The sequence below is a fragment of the Anopheles maculipalpis genome, chromosome 2RL (genome assembly GCF_943734695.1).
Source record: "Anopheles maculipalpis chromosome 2RL, idAnoMacuDA_375_x, whole genome shotgun sequence".
Lineage (NCBI taxonomy): Eukaryota > Metazoa > Arthropoda > Insecta > Diptera > Culicidae > Anopheles > Anopheles maculipalpis.
In genome coordinates, this window is record NC_064871.1 from 8,163,021 (window position 1) to 8,186,974 (window position 23,954).

General features: G+C 41.2%; 1 protein-coding gene and 6 non-coding genes across 7 annotated transcripts in view; 5 read left to right on the forward strand and 2 right to left on the reverse strand.

The window, feature by feature from the left end:
* Window positions 1-23,954, reverse strand: part of LOC126559425 (gamma-aminobutyric acid receptor-associated protein) — a 228,474-nt gene that overhangs the window by 100,020 nt on the left and 104,500 nt on the right. The window lies entirely within an intron of this gene.
* On the forward strand, window positions 1,334-1,416 carry Trnal-cag (transfer RNA leucine (anticodon CAG)). Its single transcript has one exon. It is a non-coding gene; the product is annotated as a tRNA-Leu (tRNA).
* On the forward strand, window positions 1,803-1,885 carry Trnal-cag (transfer RNA leucine (anticodon CAG)). The gene has a single exon. It is a non-coding gene; the product is annotated as a tRNA-Leu (tRNA).
* Window positions 2,794-2,876, forward strand: Trnal-cag (transfer RNA leucine (anticodon CAG)). The gene has a single exon. It is a non-coding gene; the product is annotated as a tRNA-Leu (tRNA).
* On the forward strand, window positions 3,099-3,181 carry Trnal-cag (transfer RNA leucine (anticodon CAG)). The gene has a single exon. It is a non-coding gene; the product is annotated as a tRNA-Leu (tRNA).
* Trnal-cag (transfer RNA leucine (anticodon CAG)) lies at window positions 4,051-4,133 on the forward strand. The gene has a single exon. It is a non-coding gene; the product is annotated as a tRNA-Leu (tRNA).
* Window positions 4,569-4,651, reverse strand: Trnal-cag (transfer RNA leucine (anticodon CAG)). Its single transcript has one exon. It is a non-coding gene; the product is annotated as a tRNA-Leu (tRNA).

Genomic DNA, 23,954 nt, shown 5'->3' on the forward strand with positions numbered 1-23,954 from the left:
TCCATTACGACACTTCCGTCATCTTTTTTAGCTATTGCAATGATTGAAACTCATCCATGTGTAGTACACTTCTTTTTTCGCCATAGAGAAACGTTCTGGAGCCTGTAAGAGATATTAAAACGAAGTAATAAATTTATCAGCTTAACAGGTTAACAGATATTAACGCTTTTTTGTGAGTGTCGATGACGGTCCATGCTTTTATGGGACTCGTTTCTGTATACACATATTCTAAATAGTATTACTCATTTTAGAAGTGAGAGAGAAAGAGGTCACATTGTGCAAGTTCTTACTTCAGATGGGGAATATCGTTTAGAGACAGTCAAAACTCACAAAAACAGATCGCTAAAATAAATTTTCTTCCATTCTTGGAGCCTAGGGGGATTCAGCAGATGCTTCCTCCTTGATATAATTGAAAAGGCTTACACAATCGAGCAACACGAACCAAAATCATACAGGAACAAACCGATAGGTAATATTAGTATGGTGGAAAGGCAAAATCTTAACGGAACCGTCTGTAACACGCGTACGATTATTGTGCAAGTAGCTGCAGTACCGCAACGGTGAGGATCCCCAGTAAGGATCAGATAAAGATCTATACAAGTGACTGATCATTATTAATCTAGCTTGAATGTTCCTGCGTGCAAAATAAAACCTTTTACCGCTTTCTCGCACACTAGCAAGCAGAAGATAAACAAAAACGCTGCATGCCTTTCTAGCCATTGTTTCTGTCTATTATTGTTTTGCGTTTGTAGATGTTTTGCTGGAATCGTTAGGGGAAGCACGTGTCTGCAGACGAGCTAAACAATGAAAAGTGATTGTGTGAGCGTTTATGCTTTAACATGTTCATAAACAACCGGAAAGGGTAAAAACCAAACCGAAGTGATACGAAGAGAACGGATGTCGAGATAGGTGTGCAAGAGTAGATGCGTGTGTGCATGTGTGATTGTGTTAAGAAAAGGAAACTAAGGGACAAGCCGATATAAAAAAATACATAAATACATAACAGAAACAAAAGCTTCCAAGCTTGATGAAAGTAAACTATGTAAAGAGACAAACAAATAAAAGAAACAGAAATGAAGTAACTAAGAATAAAGATGCTGCCATTACAACATACACCTTGGCATGGTTGAAAGCGGAGTTTGTGTTGCGTAGTGACAAATGGTAAGCAAAAGCCAAACACGTGGCATTCGTTCGCGTTGCGCAGTGTAAGAACCCATGTGCGCGTGTGCGTGCGTAGTGAAGAAGATCATATGCGTTGCTTATGCTTGGCCTACTAGATTCGTGTGGTGCGTATGGTCGACCCGGTGTGTAATTTGAGGGCGGATCTTAACATGTCAGGATGGCCGAGCGGTCTAAGGCGCTACGTTCAGGTCGTAGTCTACTCTGTAGGCGTGGGTTCGAATCCCACTTCTGACAAAAGAAGGTTTTTTTCATACGTACCATAATGAAATCTAACGATTTTATTCCATTTTCTGTTGTAGGTAAGTATTTATTTCATGAGACCGGGTTTACATGAAGGAAGTGTGTGAATAATATACTCATTGAAGAAAACCTCTTCACAAATCAATCAATCATAGGTAAAGTAAGAATGAACTTGCCTTTTTTTACAATGCATTTTTTATGTTTTCTGAATCTTTTGTTTTAATCCTATTATAACTTATTTCTATTTGTTTTGCTATCGCATTCTGAATCAGCTTGCTATATTATTCTGTTCTTAGAATTGACTTGAGGTAAGTGCTTTTATCGCTTCTATAAATACAATTTGTTCTTGTGAATTGTAAGATTTTGGAAACAATAGACAGGTCAGGATGGCCGAGCGGTCTAAGGCGCTACGTTCAGGTCGTAGTCTACTCTGTAGGCGTGGGTTCGAATCCCACTTCTGACAACTATAATTTTGTTTACTACTTGTACTACTGGCTCACAACAAAATAGATATCGACCACACTTACAAACGCTTTTTCTTCTTCGAACCTATTTTAATTTTCTCTCTCGATTTAACCTTTTTTGAGAGAATTTTAGGCAAATGTTTCACTTGTCTAGTAAAAATCATCTGTCTGTCAAATATACGTCCTAAAAATATTTTTTACTTCAACCTTATTTACAGTTTATGTTTAGTGTTTCTGATTATGTCAAATGTTCATTTGACAATTAAATAATATTCACTATTGTAACAACATTTTATTCATTTAACTTCCTGTTGAAATTTAAACATCAGAAAATGATATTGATAATACAGTAGCTTTCAATGGAGGTATCTGTATTGTATTCTATTGATTAAGTCATGATTGATCATTAATCTCAATTCAGATTTTGATTGCTTATTTATCCGATTTTAGTAATCCGATAGGCTTGATTTTTTTTAATGTGTGAGTAAAGTGTGGAAATATTTGTAGGAAAATTTTCATATTTTTTTCTTAATAGATTATATCGACTTTTGTTTTGGTTCAGGGTTATTTGGATGAATGAAATCATGAATACTTTGAAGAGCTATCACTTGAAACCGTTTGAAATTTTTGGCAATATATGTACAAACTTAGAAAGAAGAAAAGTTACTTAAGATTTCAATCAAAGAGTGCATTGATATTCGAAAAGCTCAAGGGCTCCAACTTTGCTGACAGGCGGTTGCCTGGATCATGAAATTCTTCTGATACTTTTGGTTGCTCGTGACAGGATTAAGAATGTAATTTACATACATATATACCTCAACATTGTGTATGCCGATTGATGTAAATGATTACAGCTAAAAATAAAAATTGATGTAGCAATTCTGTGAATTAAGAAAACAATAGACAGGTCAGGATGGCCGAGCGGTCTAAGGCGCTACGTTCAGGTCGTAGTCTACTCTGTAGGCGTGGGTTCGAATCCCACTTCTGACATAGTGAAATCGTTTTTGGTTTTTAAAGTTCCTCTTCTTGCTATAATAATTAGGTAAATTATAGAGAATGGCTGAATTAAAGCTTGGATATTTAAGAAAAGTAATTAGTCTTTCATACCAGTTGCTTGTTTAGTGTTTTTTAAGTTTATTTCACATTTTTAAAACAGGTTTTATTTTGTAAAATCTTGCGTGTGGCTTGGTAGTAGGAAGAAACAATAGACAGGTCAGGATGGCCGAGCGGTCTAAGGCGCTACGTTCAGGTCGTAGTCTACTCTGTAGGCGTGGGTTCGAATCCCACTTCTGACATTAAATCACTATTTTCTTGTCGTTTTGCAGGAGTTAAAATGTCGTACAACAATTAATAAGAAAAGCAAAAGAGTTAATCAGTCAGAATGGGGCGGAATATTATTCTAAGGGAGGAGCGTAGCGTAACACCCCCTTCCCCCCTCCCCCCGGGGTGATAAGTTTTCTGGTGCAAGTTTGGTGATCTGGTGCAAGCTTGGTGGGCCCAATCAACTCAACCAGGTTTGATTGGGCCAAATATATTCATAAACATACCATACTCTCATTTGAGCAGGGTAAGAAGAACAGGAAAAGGTCAAGACCGAAAATTTAAATCGAGGAGTAGAAAATATTTATAATAAGATAATAAACGTAGAACCGAAGAAAATCCTAGATTGTAAAGCTTGAGATTGTGTATGTGTATGTACTTTTTAATATATTCAATTATGACAAAATCTCAAAAAAGATTTTTAACGTTATCTTTCTTATGCCTAAGGAGAATCCAAACTTGTAAGTCCTGTGGTCGTCATTTTTTCTCAAAATATAATATCTAAATATGTTGACAAAACCTGTGATATTTAGCGATCAAAGAAAATTGCAAGAAGCTAATAATTGTACGATTGAATAGATTTTAATTAGACTTTGAATTTAAATGATTGTTAATGGAATCCAGTTGCTTTGCTATGCTTTGAAGTTTCCGTATTCTCTCCATAATTTTGATGTTGAATGTTGTATGTGGTAAGCGAAGAATTATGTTCATTCGGAGAGCTAGGTACGCGATTAAGTCAATCAAATCAATTAGTAAAACTAAGTAGTGATACTAGCTAACCAAGTACCTTATCTTGGATGGCCTGTGGTAACCAGTACGGTGTGAATCCTCAGAGAATCGTCAAGTCAGGATGGCCGAGCGGTCTAAGGCGCTACGTTCAGGTCGTAGTCTACTCTGTAGGCGTGGGTTCGAATCCCACTTCTGACAACCAAAGTTTTTTGATGTGTTTTATCCATATGATTGATGCTTTTCTTACTTACTACACACTTACTTACAACAAAGTAAGGTAATTTTGTCCTTTTTGTTCCAATATTTATAATATACTGACAGTGATAGATAATTTTATCAATATCCACTAGTAAGAGTACATATGAATTACTTTGTATCGTTTCATCATACTGTGGTGCTGGAATAGTGATATCAATTGCGCAAGTTGTTAGTCGTTCTATTCTTCGCTTTAGTTGTTAAAATAGTACTGCTTAAGATAAAAACATACTTATTTTAAGCGTTATAAAATAGAGTTATTATGTCAAAAGCAAATCTAGTCCCGTAAGTAAAAACTTTAAAAAGTTCAAAGCAATAAGTTTCAGAAGTTAATACGCTACAGCTGCACAATGTGCATCAATGAAAAAAAGCTTTGTTTGTCAGAAGTGGGATTCGAACCCACGCCTACAGAGTAGACTACGACCTGAACGTAGCGCCTTAGACCGCTCGGCCATCCTGACTGCTGAAGAAGGGGGGAAATAAACACGTATATAAGCTTCAGCATTTGACATTCGTCATCATTGTTGTATAGCCATGTAATGTTTTCTGCTGAGAATTTCTATGATGTTGTCTTATTAATATTAGATCCCTGCTCCGTATTCGGATGTGTGAACAATTTCAAAATTACTGCTATCAATCACAATCGTTTCATGGAATAACTAAATGTAGGCTATTTGCTTATACATAATTTCTACTGTTCAATCGTTCTACACATAGCCTTAACAAGCAACGCCATCTAGTGGAAAGTAGGCGAACATTATGTATACATTTATTGAACGCAACATACCTGCACTTGTGAAAGTTTTCCTGTGGACTGTTGAAATATTTCACACGATCAATTTTACTCCGGATTCGTTTTGAACTGGATTGGAGGCAACTGAGTTATTTATTAAAAAAATCGATTACTTTTTCTCAAAATAAAATTTTGATTGCAGTTACTTGGCCAGTAACGTGTACAAAACGGAACAAACTATCTACCTAATCTTGTTAAAATCGATTAGAATTATCGAATTGAGGGCTGGTTAATGTGAAGGCTTAGGCTTATGTGAATACTATGAGCACATGATCTTCGTAAAGCTATTCCGTGGATCCTTTCATAAGTGGATCCTTTAAGGATATTGAGCAGAAATGGTCCAGATAGTAACGATTAATAACTGGTTTGTTCTAATTTACTCTTTCCAGCAAAATATTTATCATTACACCGGATTGAAAGGCTTTGAAAAGCTTTCGGTTTGTGTCGTACCGCGCCCCTCACACGTCGTAATCATTCATACTTTCTTTTGTTCATCCTAATTCATTCATCATCATCATCACGTATAAGGCAGACAAGCGGTAGGAGTTGAGGGGACGAAATGGTATCCAAGATCGTTCACAGGTAGGTCTCGTCAACGCCTTTCAGCAGGCCCTGTATTACCCTGGCCTGCGTCTAACAATGAGTGTCGAGCAACCTCGTACTCCATACAAGATCATAGATCTCTGTTGTGGAATCCGAGGCCACATCCACATACTTTGGAGTGTAATTGGGCTATACGATGGATCTCCATCGTTGCGCGTCCAATGCAAAATGATTAGACCTAAGGCTAGACAACATCCGAATAAACAATGTTTGAAATATCTTTCAAAGGAAAGATTTTTCTAAATTGACGATAAATTTAATGTAGATTTTTATGGTAATTATAAGTTTGTCACTTATGAACGCCGCAGTTTTGTGAGGTATCCTTGCAACCAGACCCGGATTAGCTACTTTAAAAGAAAAACCGTTAAACTGCAACGGTCAGCAATACCAATGTGATTAACGATCAGCAAATCGGTCCACATAAGTTCATTATTTCCATGCCCATAATCCAAAAACTAAGACTGCATAAAAAATGCCCCTTCTTCTAGAGCCCAAGGGTCAGTGAAATGAGAAGCTTTTAATTATTCGCAGTTCATACAATGACCATCAAACGAAACGCAGCTTGGGTCAGGAGGGTTAGGAAAAAAAGGGCAAATCTTGAGCATGTTGTCCAATATCGAAATCAGAAACGGTTGTCCTTTTGTCCCATCGCGAGGTGATAAATCAGTTCCGAACTACAGTAGTTAAAAATTAAGGAACATCGTCTCGAGCCGTCCTGTTATCCCCTCGAATGTCTGCTCGATGCGTTTGATTGGTCGATATGGTCATAGTTAAATTAAAGTACGCTTAGCTGTGGTAGCAACCCCGCAACAAATAAAAATAGTAAAACAAGTTTTATCGCTTGTAAGCACACTTTGCTCTGCAGGCCAGGGTCAAGCCCGTGGTAGCCGTGTAAATGGTTACAAACTAACTACTTGCTTTGACCCGTCTTTGAGAGGGGGAGAGAGTTTTTTCGTTGATGTCATTGGTATTCTGCTTCTTGACCGTTGGTCAGCCGACCGAACGACCTTTCTCGGGCTCCGGTGAAGATTAGGGTTACGGAAGTGAGACGTCGTCTGGAACGAGTCTCCTCGAGGGTCAATCTCGAGCCGGGATTCGGAGATAATAATAATTAGGATGAAACCAATCTAATTCTGTGCAACTTTACCATCCCGGTCTGTGTTTGGGACTGGGAACGGTCGTCCGAACGCTATCCCTAAGGGCAACCCCAAACTTGACCTGCCCTGTTGACCTGGTCAGTCGACAGCATTCGGCATTTGCATTTGCATACGACATTGCATTTCGGTTGCGTAAAAAAAGAGTGTCTTCTCGAGTGTGGCGCAACGTAAAAGAAAGGAGTCCCGGGGAGGGTTTTGCAGTGTGAGAAAAAGGTCAAAGCAGCCTTAAACCGTGAACGGGACCCGAACCCAACCCAGTAGCGATCCAAAGATCGACCGACTGACCAGAAGGGGACAATAGGACGACCTTTTAAAGCTTACGGTTGACCTTCCGTTTTAGTTTCGCGATTGCAACAACGGTTTTAGTGTGTGTATGGGATCTTGAAATTAAACTTATCTTCCTTCGGTTTCCCTCGTTTTTTTTTTCTTGTTCGTTAGTAATAAGTGACCCATTCCCGAGGATTTCCTGCTCTTTAGGGGCCAAGTGTCATAACCCGGCATGTGCCCGTTGACCAATGGTCAGGGAGAAGCGTGCGAATCGGGTGTGTTGCCGACAATTTGTCGATGGGGACCGAGCTTGACCAGTGGGAAATGAGCAAGCCGAGGAATGAAAATCCGTGTGTAACTACATCATAATAAAAACAACCCTTGCCGAACCCCGAGGCCATTGGAACGTCTTTTGATTCCGGGTTACTGGTTACCTTTTCTACACCAAGAGAAGAGGGGATAAGATTAAGAAAATGTACATTCTGTAGTGTTGTACGTTTATTAAATTAAATCTCGTCCTGGTCAGCTTGTTTTGCCCTGATGACCAACAGGAGCAGCACAGTACAGGGGTCCTTTCGATAGGGTGGTTTTTAAGGGAACGTCCTCTTCGATTAATGAAATGGGGTTAACTTACACGAGACAGCATCGTTTAATAAGCGTCCGTACTGAATGGGCAGGATAAAGGGTTCCTTCTGCTCATTTGCCAATCAACGCTGGACGTTGGTCATCCGTGGTTGAGTTGGTTGGAATGTGAAAAATGGCGCCATCGGAATCGGAAGAAGTTGAGTAATGACAATAAGATTCAGAAAATTAAAAATAATTTGACATAAAACATGAGAAACAAAGCGAAAATCATAAGAGTCTAATGGTAATAAAACTTGTATACTTTTCAAATCGTGCAATAACACGTAAAGTATGCAAAAAATAAGTACAAAACATGATTCTTCAAGAAATTCAACAGTAAAATAATATACAGACAAAGTTCTCTAGCTCAAACTGATTCCTATCGTCCTGTTTTAGCCGTTAATGATTTACAACGGCTAACCACACCAACGGCCAAATTCACCGGTTCCTATCCAGTTCTGAAGGATGTGTACGAATCAAGATGGCTTCAACGGAAAAGGGGTATAGCGAGATAGACACAAAATCCCGTTCCAAAACGAAACACCGCCTAATACAAACAGGAAAAGTACACATCTTCAAGAGATAAATGAAGCGGAAGAAAAGAAGAAGAAAAACTAAAAAAAAAGATTAGAAAAAAAAACCTCGACGATGATGATGAATATTCCATCGAAAATTGGCAAACAGGATATAAATCACTGGGAACAAAATTGGGGGAATCCCGTGAACTGGGTGGTGATGGTGGAGTCTCCTCGCGAGCAGGACTTTACGAAGAGAAGCTAAAGCCAAACAATAACTGTTACGAAAAAGCAGGAGAACAAGGGGATACCGTTTCGTTTTGCAAGTGAGTTTGCTATCTTTTTTTTTCTGGTGTGTGGAAAAATGTAAGAAGGGACACATTTTAGAGAGCTAATAGTGTGAAAGAAATGCTGGAAGAATAGAGTAAAGAAACGAAGATGAAAATAAATAGAGAACAGAAGAAATAAATAAGAAATTAACGAAATACGGCGGGAAAAAGTAAAACAAGGAACGCAACGAGGTAATAGAATAGAAAACATTCAGAAGAAAAGCACGAAATGAATGTTTTTTTTCTCGCGTTGTGTTCGATGCTTTTCATGACATTAATTTTTCACGTTACAGTGGATCGCTCACAACGCATTTTTACATTGTCTTTAACTTCTTTCATTTTCTACTCTCTCTCCCTCTTTCTCTTTTGCTTAAAACTTCGCCTTTCCTTTACTCGTGTCTTATCTGCATCTGTTTGTCTTTGTCACAGAGTGTACGTGTGTGTGTGTTCGGCCAGTCGTGTACACCGTTGCGTAGAGTTTTCCTCAAGGTGAAGCAATTGGCTTCTAATTTTTCTCCCGAACGGCACGGGAAGGCCGTTTGGTTGTTATCTTCGTGGTGCTCTGTTTTTTTTCTCCCATTTTTTCGCGCAACATCTTACATCTTACGTTGCGTGAGAAGGTTCACCGGGATGGGACAAAAAGGGGTGATGAGTACTTATTTCTTCTGCTTGCTGCTTCTGCCTCGACCCATGTGCAGAGATGCTGTAAGAGTTTGGAGAAGGTGGCGTGTTTTTTTTTTTGCTGTCTTCTACAAAACTCCCCTCAAACCGTTCTTAACTAGCAGCATCCCGTACTGTTCTGTTGGGAAGATTTTGCTGCTGCAAGCCGCACACGGAATGGGAAGAGACCGTTTTTGTTAATTTTTTATACTTTTTTTCTGTTAAATCATTATGTACTCGTGCAGCGGGACTGCGATCGCCGGCTTCGTGCTTCTGGTGAGTCGATATAGTGGCAATGATAATATTAGCTGGCAACGGTAGGGACCGGCTCGGCCGATTGGAACTGCTGCTTACAATTTTTCTCATTCTAAGTCACCCCTTTTGCTACCAGACCAGACCAGACCGGTGATCAGTGTTTGGGAGTTTAAGGAGGTGAGGCACGTCGACACGTTATGTTTTGCTTTTCTTTATGGTTGATTGTTTTACATACTTACGCCGCTTTAAATGTTTTATGTATTTTAATAGCATTGCAAGGATGGTCTGTTCTAGGGGAATGGCTTCGGTGGTGATTCTTCTCAATTTTCATTTAAGGTTAATTTAGAATCGATGTCATGACGGCGTTGTTTTTTTACTAATTATACCAAATAAAACATTCGAAGCTGGGTAGCCAAAAGTCAATAAATTACACAGAATATTGTTTAATATCACAAAAAAAGAAATATAAAAACCAGATAAGAAATTTGAATAAAACATATAATGAATGATTGGAAATGCTACACAAACTGCCTAGTGGTAAACCAGTAACTTGACCAGGTTCACAACATTCGACGCGAAAGTGTCAATAACAAAAGTTTCTACACTCAATCAGAGCACAAAAGAGAAGCAAAAAATCAACATTGCATAGCTGGAAATGAGTTTCAAGAAGTTTTGAAAGTACATGAAAGGGATAAAGAAACAATAAAGAGACAAGAAACACAGAAGAAAAAGAAAACAAAGTAAAAAAAATCAGCTCAAACTTACTTAATCAAAGGATTGAGTGGAGGCGATTTTTTATTTGTTTGTGTTTGTCTACTAGACAGGCATTTTTCTGTTTGTTTTTTGTTTGTTTGCCGGGCAGGTCACTTAAATAACTCTTCAATTGAGCTATCGGTTCAGTGAAGCGTGGATCCGGCGCATTTGCTTAAAAGGATGCTAAAAGATGAAAGTGAGTGAGCTAGCATTACAGTTTCTTGGCGAAAGTCATACACAAAATCCGTTTTTCTACTTCCCTCAACCGTTGTTGTTTGTTCTGGAGCTTCATTTGATTAATTTTATGTTTTTGAAATTTGTTCTCTACTGCACTCACGCCTCACACGAAAAGCATCCGATTGAGTTGCAAAACTTCATAAAGAAGGATTTTTTAAACTTCAACACCTTTCCGACGCACACCTCAACGGCCAAAAGGGATGAGCAAAGCGTCGTAAATCTCTTTAAAGATTTTACATGCATGAACAGAAAAGGGGCTTCAGCGAAAGTATCGAGGAACGCGCCTTTCGCACGCCTTGCGTACCCTTTTTCTCTGACCGTGAGCTAGAAAGCCTAAGCTAAAGGCTAAAGTTTTGAACGCCACAGCAGGGCTTTACGCGGCTGACCGCTGCCGGGAATGGAGGCGTGAAAAATGAACTGAAAGATGCTCGAAAGATTCATATTTGGATGAAGTTTGTTGGCGATAAAGTTGGCACGTGCTGGTAGTCGTAATTTGGAGCCTAATGAGGGATTTCCATTTAATTTCACTTTTATTTAGTTTTATTTGTTTAGTTTCAAGGTATGTATACAATGAATGTGACAAATATTTGTTTGGTAGCTAAAATTAGATATAAAATTTAGAGACTTTGAATTTGAATGCGAACGAAATGCGGTTCTGTGTCAGAAATGCATGTTTACGTGTCATTATTTAGAAAAGTTAATACTCACTTAGCGACGTTTCGAGTAAATGTTTTCTTCTATACTTTTAAACTTTGTTTTAAATTTTGATGATTTCAATTATTTTTTGACACAACCTTTTCATTTTTATTTAAACATTGTTATTGATTATAAATTTAAAAATACCTTCAGTGAAAGAAGAAAAAAAGCGAAATGTTGCGTCGGACTTTCCGATGGTATACATACAGGCGCTTTACTCCACGATCAAAAATTACCATTACCGTCCAGCAAATTAAGGGTTTTCCCATCACCCCTTTACCTTCATTTGTACCGTTTGCGGCAACCGAAAGGGGAAATTAATCAAAGTGCCTTCGTTATTGCGCCATGTCACATACGAAGCCCACTGGTTCGCAACGAACCCGCGTTGGTATGGGACGAACGCTAGGGCAAAGATAAACATTACCGTTGGACTGGGAAAACACTGCGAAGCTGCGAGAGCCATCGTTGGTCCAGCCTTTCCGGCAGGACGAGCGAATGAACGGACGGTATCGAAAATAAGCATTTTGATGAAGATCTTTAAAAGAAGCTGGAATTTGTAATGAACCAAACGAATCGAAGCAAATGTGGTTGGTGCGGGGTGGTTGATGGGTGAGGGGGTGTAGCATATCAAACAAGGCTACACGTGGGTGACTCAACCACACATAGAAGCGGGACGGAATTAAGGATATGTGTGGAGCGTGTGTGTTCCAAGGGGAGGCACTCGAAGGATTCGATGGTTCGACGTGTATGTATGTGCCATTTCATGTGGTCGCTTGCTTCATCGGTATGCGTGTGTGTGTGTGTATGTGTGCGGGCCATCCCTTGTTATGTGGCTTGGTGAGGCATGCAAAGGAACGCGAACGTCGGACGTTGGTCGTTCTAAAACAAAGGATTGAATGCTGCAAACGCCACACGGAGGATGGCAGGAAAATTGTGTCTTTCGTTGGCCGGATGGGTAAGAAGACATTTTTGAAATGTTTTAGCCGCACACTAGCGGTGGGCCCTTCGTTTCAAGGGTGAAAGTAAAAGTAACTGAGCACAAGCTTCAAAAGGATTTATTTTTTATAACTTTCAATCGTACAAGAATAGTTTCTTACATTGCTATTTCTTTAGTACCGAGTTGCTTCTTGCGAGTCAGAATATAAATACCCAGTTTAGAAAAGTGAAACAGTTGTACTTTATTGTTGCGAGCATAAATAAAACCCTTGTTACGATTGAAATTCTGTTAATTCTCTGTCCAGCTTACGGGCAACGAAATTATACATGCAACGTGATTTGAATTCGTTACACCGTTTCGCCAGCGGTTAGTCCTTCGTCTGACTTTTGGCACGGTATGGCCACCCCGTATGTGCGTATGTATGTATGTATGTATGACATCGTGTCCGAGCCATAGCCACGTTCAATTTTCCCGCTCCCGCGGTTCCCGTTTACCGGCCATTTTTACTAGCTACGCTCGGTATATTAGAATCACGGTACGGATGGAATGTTTTCTTCTTCGCTTCCGTTGGGAAATTCACTCACAAATGAAAAAAAGCGATCCACAAGGGATCAGAGGAAAGTAGATGTGTGTGTGTGCGTGTGTTGAGGTAGCAACGTCCTCTTGTCTTTAAGCGCGAAAGGGTTGGGCTAGAAAGATTGTGTTGTGTTGTGTCCAAAAAAAAAAAAAAACCGAACGGAATATGGGATGAGCAAAATCGTGAAGCACGTGGAATGTGAAAGGGGTGTAAGGGAAGGGTGGGAGGGAAGGAAGGAGTAGAAGGGTGGATTGAAATGTTTCGGGAAAAGGAGATGGAGTGAGAAAGAGGTAGAATGGAAGAAAAAACATTTTCGAAACATTACTTATGTTGGTGGAATCGGGACTTGAACTCATTACTTAGAATGTAGTGTGTCGAAAGCTTGCACTACGCCATGCAATACATCTGAAAAAATACTTAAAAACTAAAAAGTCAAAAAAGATTTCATAAGGTATCAAAACAGTTGCAATTAAGTTGTGTTTTTACTTTACTAAAATTTGGTACTAATAACAAATCGTTTTCCATCAGGCAAAAGCAGCATCACTTCGCAGCACTGTTGCTATGCTCTGCTTTACTTACTGCAACACTGGCCCAAGCCATTCTCTCCTTGCAAGCGGAAGAAGCTGTACTGGACAGTTAAGAAACGTTTTTTTCTCTACCATCGCTCCACCACCCATTCGCCGCACGGAAGAAATCGCGAACGGGTTAATGGCGTAAGCCCGCACGGGAATTGGAAAATGGAAGGCCAAAAACAGAAAAAAAACGCAGTACACACGCAAGAATAGGATCGTACGCACACCATTAAGACCGTTTCCCTGTAGTGAAATGGAAATGATCACAGCGAAAAAAGAGTTCGTTTGCGCCGTGGCAATAACGTTGAGAAAAAAAAACAATGTTCGTCACTCACACACGCACACAGATAAGGAGAAGGAGTTCCCCGCTGGACGGAACTGGACGGAAGATATTTTCCTTCGAAAAGCGAGGGAAAAGAAAAGAAAAGGCACATAAAATGGAAAACTCGCACCAGTTTAGCAAGCGCGTGGCGGGTGGACACGGAAAATAGCCACACGCGGTGGCTGTGGGCGGTGGATAAGAAAGAAAAAAAAAAAAAACCTAACCAAGTCTGCACAAGGCGAAGAAGCTTCCACGTGCTCGTGCTGTGTTCTAGATGCGTATTTTTTTCATGCTTCTAAACTCTCTTGACCATTTCTTTTCATTTCGCTCGATAGGAGTGGGGTTTTTTGGTTGCGTTTTCTTTTCTTATCACTGACAACGATGGAGCTTTTGCTTGTAGAGACATTTTTTTTTTCTCGTGTTCTTGTTGGTTCGCCTATTGCACGGTACGGTTTTATCATCATTCTACGCCTTGTGCCTTCTTTTCTGTGTTTCGGTTTTTTTTTCTTCTCTCGACCATCTTTCTAGACTTCTACCGGCGGCTGCCTGGCGTAAAGGGTGAATTTTTAATTTGATTCTTTTTAACTTTCGTAATGACGATAAATTTAATGACGCTGTTATATAATTTATCTGAAAATGAACGCACGCGAAACGTGAACCGGATGTGCTTCGCGGGGTACAAAAAAAAAAAAAAAATACCACGCGAAGAAGCGCGGTTCTTTGGGGAGTTTTTACTCTTTGTGTGTTTGGAAGACGCGGGCAGTCGCTTGATGTTGTGTAGGAGGAATGTCCATTTTTTGGACACCCCGACTTCCATTACTTGATTGCTGATGCTGTGCTGCCCATCGTCCGTGTGCGAGGCAAGTTAAGGTAAGAAGCACCAACGGGTGGTAGAGCATGTTAATGGCGTTGTTCATTTGCGCCGCATCATGGAAGGGATTTCCGTGGCAAGGACACGTAGGACAGAGGAAGTGGGGTAAAAGCAGAAATAGTGACATGAACGCGAGACGCGAGATCTGGGAGGGTTTTCTTTTTCTAGGAATTGATGGACTAAAGTTGTATGTAAAGGTCCTTCTGCCTGATGAGTAATGCCACAACGAGCATTTGCTGGAAAAAGGATTGTGTCTGGTGTCTGAAATGTCTCTATTTTCGTACCAAACTTTCAATAAAATGCGCCTTTTTTGTGATATTTCATCAAGAGCCAATCGATTTAGAAAGAAAGAAACAGCCATTAAGATGAAGGGAATGTGGCAAAAGAGTAGTGATTGCGTGATAAACGACAAAGAAATAAATATTTAATGTACTTTTTTATGCTTCCTTAGCAGGAAGAACGAAAAGATAATGATTCCATGCTAGATGCATACATTCAGGCGTCGTATAGCCAAAACACATGTTAGTTTTGCGTATGTTTTATTTTGCAAAAATATTTGTACTTTGAATTAGACAGCATAAGTCATGAAGAAGTTGTAAAAAAGCAAAAATTTTGTATGTGAATTGCATAATTGTAGGCGTTTGGATAGTGAGTTCTTTTGATGGGAAGACAAATGTTCCTCTAGAGACTGCCGGCATGCCGGGGAAATTGATATAACCTTCTTTGATTCCAAAGCAGAATTTGGATTTGCAAATTGTATTCGAATACAATTTGTTATAACTTTCAACGTACGCAATGTGTCTTTATTGGTTTGATGAACAAGTGACGGTGAAAATTGTTGATGAAGAGCCGGTTCTCTGCTTCGCTTTATCGTCGTTAAAACACCAGAAACGTAAAAAAAGAAGTAACCTAAACGGCAATGGACATTACGCCCAAATCTATACAATTGGCACAACAAATTTTGTACAAAATTGAAATTATTCTTTTATCTTATTCTTTAAGCAAAGAATTTACTCCACAAACCATCGCTTGAACATAAAAAAATATTTTGTGCTGGAAATAAAGAACGGCAAAAATTTACTCTTCCCATGCTAAGTGAACTTGGCACACTTGGTGCCTGCGGTAATAAAGTGTGGACTTGGACCAACTAAACACTCGCTGCTGTGCTGGGTTGGGTGGCCCACTGAGATCACAACTTCGTCATGATGATAACGACACACTCCGGTACGGAAGACGTGGGTGTTAGCAGCAACTGACGGCAAACGGTGGTCAACCGGATCGTCACATTTGGAAGGCGGGAGGATCTCCCATCTCTACCCCGCTCTGTCGTCTGTTTCTTTCGCTTTTACTTTTGCTGCGTCCGGTGGTCGTCTGTTGGGGACAAACAGAAGTTCGTTCGCTCGTATTTTCTTATGATTCGTCTCGCTCTAACGGACACCCATACACATTCAAAGGGACGTTGTGTTTGCATAGCAGTACCGATGGACCGACAGCAGCCAGCCCCGAGTGGGTGGTTTTAACATATAAACACATTTATATATCAAATTGTTATTATACGCACATCTGCCCCCCGGAACCGGAAACTTTCCGTACCGGGATCGGAAACACAGCACACACACACACACCTACACGTATGTGGGGCTTAAGGGAGCAGGATGCTCACACATGCAGTATGTGTGTGTCCACGAAAGCGAAAGCGGACGTCCACAACGAAAGAGAGCCGATGGACGCCGGTGTTAGCCTCTGTTCGGGTGTTTCGAGTGAATTTCCACCGGAGTGAGGAGATCTTCAGGGCGAGTTACGTTTTAGGGGGGAGAAACACCAAGGGAAGGGTTGGTAAAAAAGGAGATGCAAAGAGAGGAGGAAGCTCACATGTGGGTGGGAATTGAGATTTTGCAACTTCTCCTTCAACTTTTCTCTACCATTCCGGCGCCTTAGTACCTTTCTTCATGTGAAAATACAGCGCGAAGGACACAAACATACACAAACACACATCGATGGTGGGAAACTTTCCCTTTTGCTCTGGCCTTCAGTTGCACTAGTTTTGGGAGGTTTTCCAATCCGGAACTGGATGCTATGCTGCCACGTTTTCTCTATCGATCGGTCAGTCCTGGAAGGCACACTCCCGAGCTTTGCACACATACAGAGGCAGAGCGGCACAACCGGGACGGGCAGCGACGAGAGGAAGTGAATGTTTTATTATAATATATGTAAAATCCAGCCAGCCAGCCAACGATGCCAGTCAGGCATCCAGGCCGGTGTACCCGGAGGGAGAAATAATTTTCAAATTTCAAATGTCCAAGACATATCTGCATGCGTTGTTTTGGTTGCTTTTTCAACGTAAGGCATGCCGTTAAAATTCCGCCAACCGGGAGCACACGTTACAGAGAGCAGACGAATGGACCAAGACTGGACGGCCGAAGACAACAAGCACAAGGGTGTCATCTAATGGGAACGCCTAACAGCTGCACCGCTGTGAACTGTGCGCACTACTACTAGGCTGGACTAGTTCCTGTCGTACGGAAGATAAATCTCTCTCAGCTCGTGTTTGGTGTGATGGTACGATGGGTTGCTGTGTCTCGTGGGAAAACCGGGAAAGGAATTGGTTGGTGGAATGGTCAGATGGAAAAGGATTTCAATCTATTAGAAAGATGGTTATTGTAGTTGCAGGTCAGTGAGTGTCTCGGTGTCCCGTACAATGTGTTTCTGATTGCTATTAGCATCAGTGAGCGGCCATTAGTTAAGTTGGTCCTTTTTTGTAAATGGTTTTAGATGTTTTTTGTGTTTAGTTTTTAAGATCTAACCTTTTAACGATTTGGCAACTATAATGCTCTCCATCTTGTGTCCAGGTAGTGAGGCAGTTTGGACCTGCTGTTAGATTATCTGCAGATGTGTGACAGCATTGCAAATTGAATCCATGAATTATGTCTTCGTTTATGAACACGCTTCTTCTTAGATTTGTCTTACTATTGGTCGCTGCGATGCGTGTGGATACGTATTTGGTTCGCGCGGATACGACTAAGTCACCTTGAGCTCCCTTTCTAATTGGAGATGTATACAACCGGTTAGCGAAGGCCTAAACCTGTAGACTAAGAAGCTAGAAAAAATTAGTAGACAAGTAGACTTCCTCTTCTTCTGCTAGTTATTGGCTTAATGACCTGTTTGGTCACGTTGGCACTTAAGTGGCGTACTAGACTTATTGGTGCCACGTAGTTGGACAGGCACCTTCTAGATATGATAAGCCAAGACACGTTGGGGAATCGTGCCTACTACGGACTCCACAAACTCTTGCGATCCAGAAGACTCCAACAAAACACGAAATGCAGGATTTACCGCACCTTGATACGTTCGGTAGTCCTCTACGGGTACGAGTCTTGGACTTTGCTGACGGTGGACGCCAATGCACTCGCTATTTTCGAACGGCTGGTGCTAAGGACTATCTTTGGCGGTGTGTGCGAGCAGGGCGTGTGGCGAAGAAGAATGAACCACGAGCTAGCTGAGCTGTTTGGCGGTGCTGATATTTTGACGGTTGTCAAAACCGGAAGGATACGTTGGCTGGGGCACGTGTTGACGATACCGGACTCATGCCCCACCCAGAAGGTGCTCGTCAGCGTCCAGTTCGGCACGAGGCGTAGAGGAGCACAGCGAGCTCGTTGGCTGGATCAAGTGGAGTCTAATCTGTCGGAGATCGGATGCAGCTGTGGTTGGAGGACTGCAGCCCTAGAGCGAGTTTCCTGGAAACTGATTTGAGACCTGACCATATCGACTCGACGTGCTCAATCCTGAGCAGGCCAAGAAAAAGAAGAAGTGCCAAAAAAGGAGAAGAAGAAGTCGCTTTGATAACTTAAAATTGTGATACCGAATGCATGGTGTAATCTCTTCAAATTTCTTGAACAATTGCAAAAAGCTTCAAAGGATCTAGGAGGTCTCCCAATGGGCTCTAGTGTCAAGATTCGCGCTTCTAGATCTCAGCATCTACCGATTGACTGATGGTAAATCAAACTCGCATGCTTACCATACTCCACACGAATAATGGCACCTCCGTTCTAATCTTCTACCAGCATAACCAGCAAATCCCCTTCTCCGAGCTGTGCGCCAAAGTCTGTATTGTTTAATTAAGAACAAAACCAACCATCGGAAGCAACCGACCACGGAGCCGCTCATCTCGAGCAAAGAGTATAATTTAATATGGACTCATAAATTAAACTTAATAAAGTCACACAACCGCCCGTAAGACACCTCCACAGCCAGAACCGTTTTGAAAGGAAGGCTTTTTCGGTTGGTGGTTGGCGAGATGATGCCCAAGAAAAGTACATTGTATGGGAATTAAGGGTTTTGGTTCTGAAATTGCCCTTGCACAGAAACATACTCGCCACCCATACACATATGACCGGGTTGGCTTATCTTCGGTTATCGGTTGGAAGGGAAAACTTTAACCTTTTTGCATGGCTATGGAGGCCTTTTTCGCGAGTGTACGGTAAGCGTAAAGTTTTCGAGCAAGGAAACAAAACGGAACCTTTCGACCAGATCGAATCGAAAGCCAGTCGGGTGGGTGTAAGATGGTAAGTTCGATTTTGTAGTTAATTATGGCAAAGCAAAAGCCTACCGGAAAGGCCAATAGCCTTTCGCACGCACATACGAAAGTGTTGTAGCGTTTAATCAGTGGATTAAATATTGAAACTGATTGTGCTATCTCGATGGGTGGCGGTTCGGTGCATGTTAGGTGTTCAATTAGATGCTGTTGAATATTTTAAGGTTGTATTTACACACACACGGCAAGGCACTTGTGAGGTGTTAAAATTGTAGCCATTATTAAGCCATGAGGAGATAAAATTGTAAAACAAGCTACGGTCTATATGTGCTATTTTGAAACAGATCGCAAGAAATTATATTTATACCAAGAAAATGGGTAATAGTAGCTTTAGAAGGGGAGTTTGCAAAACAACAGATAAATAAATTAAGAGAAAAACTGTTGAAGTAAAATCGGAAGGAGGAATGTTAAAAAAAGGCATCTCAAAATCAATCGAACGAGACACGAGAATTCCATTTAAATTTCAACCCTTTTCGGCAATCAATTTTATTGTCATCTCAGATTTACTTTCACTCTCAAGTGAAGTCTCGTTCCAATTCGCAGCATTTGGTTGAAGAATACTTTTCTTTTTTTCCCTCCTGCTTTTCCGTCAGCTTGTCTTCTTCGTCTGCAGAAGTGGTAGAAGGCAGAGGAGAGAAAAAAAAAGTACGCTAAGTAAAGCAAACCAAAATCTTTTCCTTGAAGATGATAAAGCTGCAAGAACGGGGCCGAGCCGGTGAAGAAAAAGTCACCTTCGGGAAAGCTCCCATCCCCTGGCCATCCATCGCTTCACGTGCACTCGTGTTTTTGGAGGAGTTTTCATTAAAAGCATTAAGAACGAGGATTGGCCGACGAACCTTTGACGAACCGGGGAATGGGGATGGTGTCTGTCCAGCGCAGAAGGTGGGGAATGTTTAAAAAGATTTGATTTTTTGTTTTATACCCAACACTCTCTTCTCTTCTTTTTCATCCCATCACGCTCGCGCGCTTCTTTCTTTCCCGCGTTCGACTCGCTTGTACATAATTATTTTCTCTTCTTTTTAATTGCCAAAATGAGCCCCGAACGATATCCGGGGACGCAGTTTGGTAAAGGCGTTAAAGAATGGACGAAATCACTGTGACATAAAGTGTGTTCTATCAGCGGAAGCGAGCCTGGAAGCAGATGAGAAGCACGGCCGGACGGAGCCTGTTTGTTGGACATGTGAGAACGGGTGATGAGTAAAATAGATAGCAAAAGTGGATGCCATTTACTTGTACATACCGATCGGCGACCGTGTACATACACAGCAAATGGCCATATCGGTGGGGGAGGGGGCTGAGGGTGGTACATAAAGAAAATTTAAGTTAGATTTTCAGTGTGTTTTTTGTTCGTCTCCCGCACTATGCTTGCTCCCGTCATGATTTTATCACTTTTCTTATCAATGTTTCGGGTTTTTATGGCGCACAATTTTACTGCATCATCATCGATGGATGGTTAAGCAACGTTTTAGAAATGATTTCATAGTGTTCACTCTTTTCTTCTTGGGTTTTGCCAATTTTTATCGCGAAAAGAGGCTGAGAAATGAGAATAAAGCAAATCTGTTGTAAAAATTGCATACTTTAGGGTGGCTATATTGGTAACAAGCCCAATGTTATGCAATTTGACGTACTAAACTTAGTTTTTGTGATCCATTTTAGAAAATGTTGCTTAGCTAAACAAAAAAAAAAGGCTGTTAATTATTCACACGGAACAAAAAAGTCTTCGATGTACGGAAGGAGAAGAAAAAAAACCTTTCGCCTTTCTTTCACTCGAGAAAAAGAAAAGGGTTGCTAAGCAACAGCGGGTTATATTGCAAGATTTGCTGCGACTGTAGGATGGTAGGTATAAGTGCAAGTGTTCGCCAAAAGGGGATGGTTGGAATAAAAAATCAATAATTAATTATGTATCAGTTATCTCAAGGAGTGGGAGACGGAGCGCAAGTCGCCTAGCGTTTCAATGTGTATTACTGACATTTAAGGATGTTTTTTTGTTGTTGTTGTATTGTTTTCTTTTTGTTTCTCCTGCTCTTTATTACCATGCTTTGGTGTGCGTCCATTAGAAAGAGTTGTGTGCCTGTGTATATGTGAGTGTGTTTTTTTCTTCTTCTTCGCACTTCTCATTCCCTCTTGACAGATTTTTCGCGTGTTCGTTCGTTTTCTAATTATTTATCATTAGGCAAAGCAGAAAGTAAATAGCGAACCTCTAAGCGCATGGGCTTTGGCACTAATGAAAAACACGCCATTGGCATAAAAGTTGTCTGAAGCAATCGGGAACTTGGGGTTGGGTGAAAGGTCCTGCAGGGAGTGGGTCGAGCGAAAGAACGGGTTGGGGGATAAGAAAATGTAAGTGAAGGGTTGAAGGGGTGGCATAGAAAAGTATCAACAGTAAAAAAAAAAAGAAAATGATGCAAATTTCCCTCGCAGCGATTAAAATAAAAGAATCAAAATTAAACACAAAGGAAAAAAGTTAATGCACGAATCGATAAAGAAAACCGGTTGTGAGAGATGTGTTGGAGCGAGCAGAAGAAGGTTACGGGCCGAGCTTAGCATATTGGTATTTCAATCAAAGTGGACGATGGTTCGCCCTTTGGCGCATTTTGCCATGGTGATTGGTTGCGCCAGTATCTGTGAGAAAGCACACACTACTTAAGCACCACTGAAGGAGGGGTAAAGGAAGGAAGGGAGAGAAAGGAGGGGTAAAGGAAAAGGTTTCCTAAATGCCTGGCAACACGCGGACAAATGAGGAAAAAATGTCACCGAAGCATGTCAGGCCGAGATTTTGGTTTGAATTTGTTTTTTTTTCCTCTCGCTAGGTTTTGTCCGCTGGTAAGGTTCAATTAAATTAATTAAAAATGTTTTGCGTTGCGTGTGACATCGTAACTATGGAGAGTGAAAGCATTGGCCCCGGACCACAAGCGGAGAACTTTTGCTACAGGAATCGATTAAAATTGGCAATAGATGGGGGAGCCAATGTTTGGCTGTTTATGTAAATATTTGCATTAAATCATTCAACATGTGAACTGAATCTTTTTGCTTTGAACTATTTCGTTTCAAAAGGACAATATTCAACAATAGGGTCAACGATAGTAGAAGACTCGTGTGGACAAGCACAGACGATGTGTTACTTGCCAACTATTTTCAGCAGTAGAACCGTAAATGGAGAAAAGAGTAGCGTCATGAGTGTAATTTACCTAGAAATAGGCAGACTTCAACCATAAAACGGCAACCATCTACGGTTATGAACAAGGAAGCTACATAACATCCAAATACACCTATAAACGCATGACTGTGATAAAATAAAAACCCAACCATGTTCGTCATATTGAAACTCATCCCGATGAGAAGAAGAATTCGTGGAAGGTTTTAACTCATCATTAGGCCACACACACACACCTAAACACGGCCAACCAGAAGCTTATGCTGCAACAGAGATATATGCTGTAAGTTTCACTTTTTAACCGAAAAGCTTCACTCCATCTCGTTACAGTACCTCAAAGCCTCAAGAACCGTACCGTCAAGTTTGGTGAGGCTGCGAAAGTTCTGCGCTTTGCCAAACAGTGATATAGCCCGTCCGAGCGAGTGCCGGCGTGGGTAGGAAAATTATCCTTCGTGGCTTGGAAAGATTACACGGCATTGCTTGGGCACGCACGGCCATGTATGTAGAGGGTGCTTAATCGGCGAAACGCGCTATCGCACCATCGCGCACAGTACACGGAACACTGTCCAGTCTGCGAGGGACGGACACGCATGGGCAGCGAAGGGACAAGGAAAGGAAAATTCAAATCTAATATCAAACATAATGCCTTCATCTCTTCCATCTTTATGTCCGTTCAACCAACGTCATCACCCCTCTTTTGCTGCTCGCGTGCTTTTTGTGCCTTGGCGAGAATCGGTTGTGTCGTGGGGGGTGGTGGGCCATGCGAATCCTTCGGTGAAGCGGTAAATGCCTTCGCCTGTAAACCCTTTTCCTGGAGGGAGAGGTGAGTGGAGGAAGAGGAGGAAGAGGAGGAGAAAAGAGAGGATAAATTCCGACGATAGTGGTGTGGTATGGACCGTGTCGGTGTCGATTCTTGGTCGTCCACCGATGGACCCGAGTAACGGGGCAAACTCGTCGTTCGTTTGAATGTTTCACTTCGTGCACGGAAAGGATGTTAGAGGCCAACCTGAGAAGGTACGGTGTGTAACAAATAAAGTCATGATTAGACATTTTTGGGTTGAAAAACCATCTGAGTATTAAATCAGAAAGGGGAATGCCGGTGATTTTAGAAAATGCTTCCTCTTTTACACTCCAGTTTCGAGAGATCTTAGGCTGCTATTGCAGGCTTTCTTCCTCTTCTTGGTTTAAAGGCCTCTAGGTTGCGCCGTCCATCGAATGACTCTCTAGACTCCGGGTGAGATTTAAACCGCGGTCCTGCCGTGTAAAGACTGAATTGCAGGTTTATCTTGACCAAGTTTCGGGCGTCGAAGTGTCCAAAATTCTGGAGAATATTTGTTTATATATGTACATTTTAGGATGACGTCAGCAATTTCTAGAGAATATTTCTCTAAATAATAAGCTAATAACATGAATAGTTTAGTCTATATATAGCTAGATGAAACGTACGGTCAGGATATCTTTGTATAGCTTACATTGTCAAGGATTATAAGGCACTTATTTGAAAATATACTGTCTCCAAATGTGCTTCATCTTGCTACCTTCTCACTGTGTTGCTGTGGCAACAAAGTGTTGCCTTCTCGCTGTACCGTACTGTAGCTTTTGCGCTGCGTATGCAGGTAATATGATACTTGGCAAAGTGTGGAAAGCTCATTCGCTGGTTAAAACGATACAAACCGTACCATGTTTCGATGTTTCCCGCTCAATCTCCCCGTGCCTTACCGTCCCCTCCCCTACACCCTTATGCCTTCCCCATCCCACTGTCCATCGTACACCGAAGATAACATGTGTGTATTTAGTTTTTTACATTTTCACCTAAAGAAAGGCTTACCCTCGAGGCGCTCTCCTCTTTTA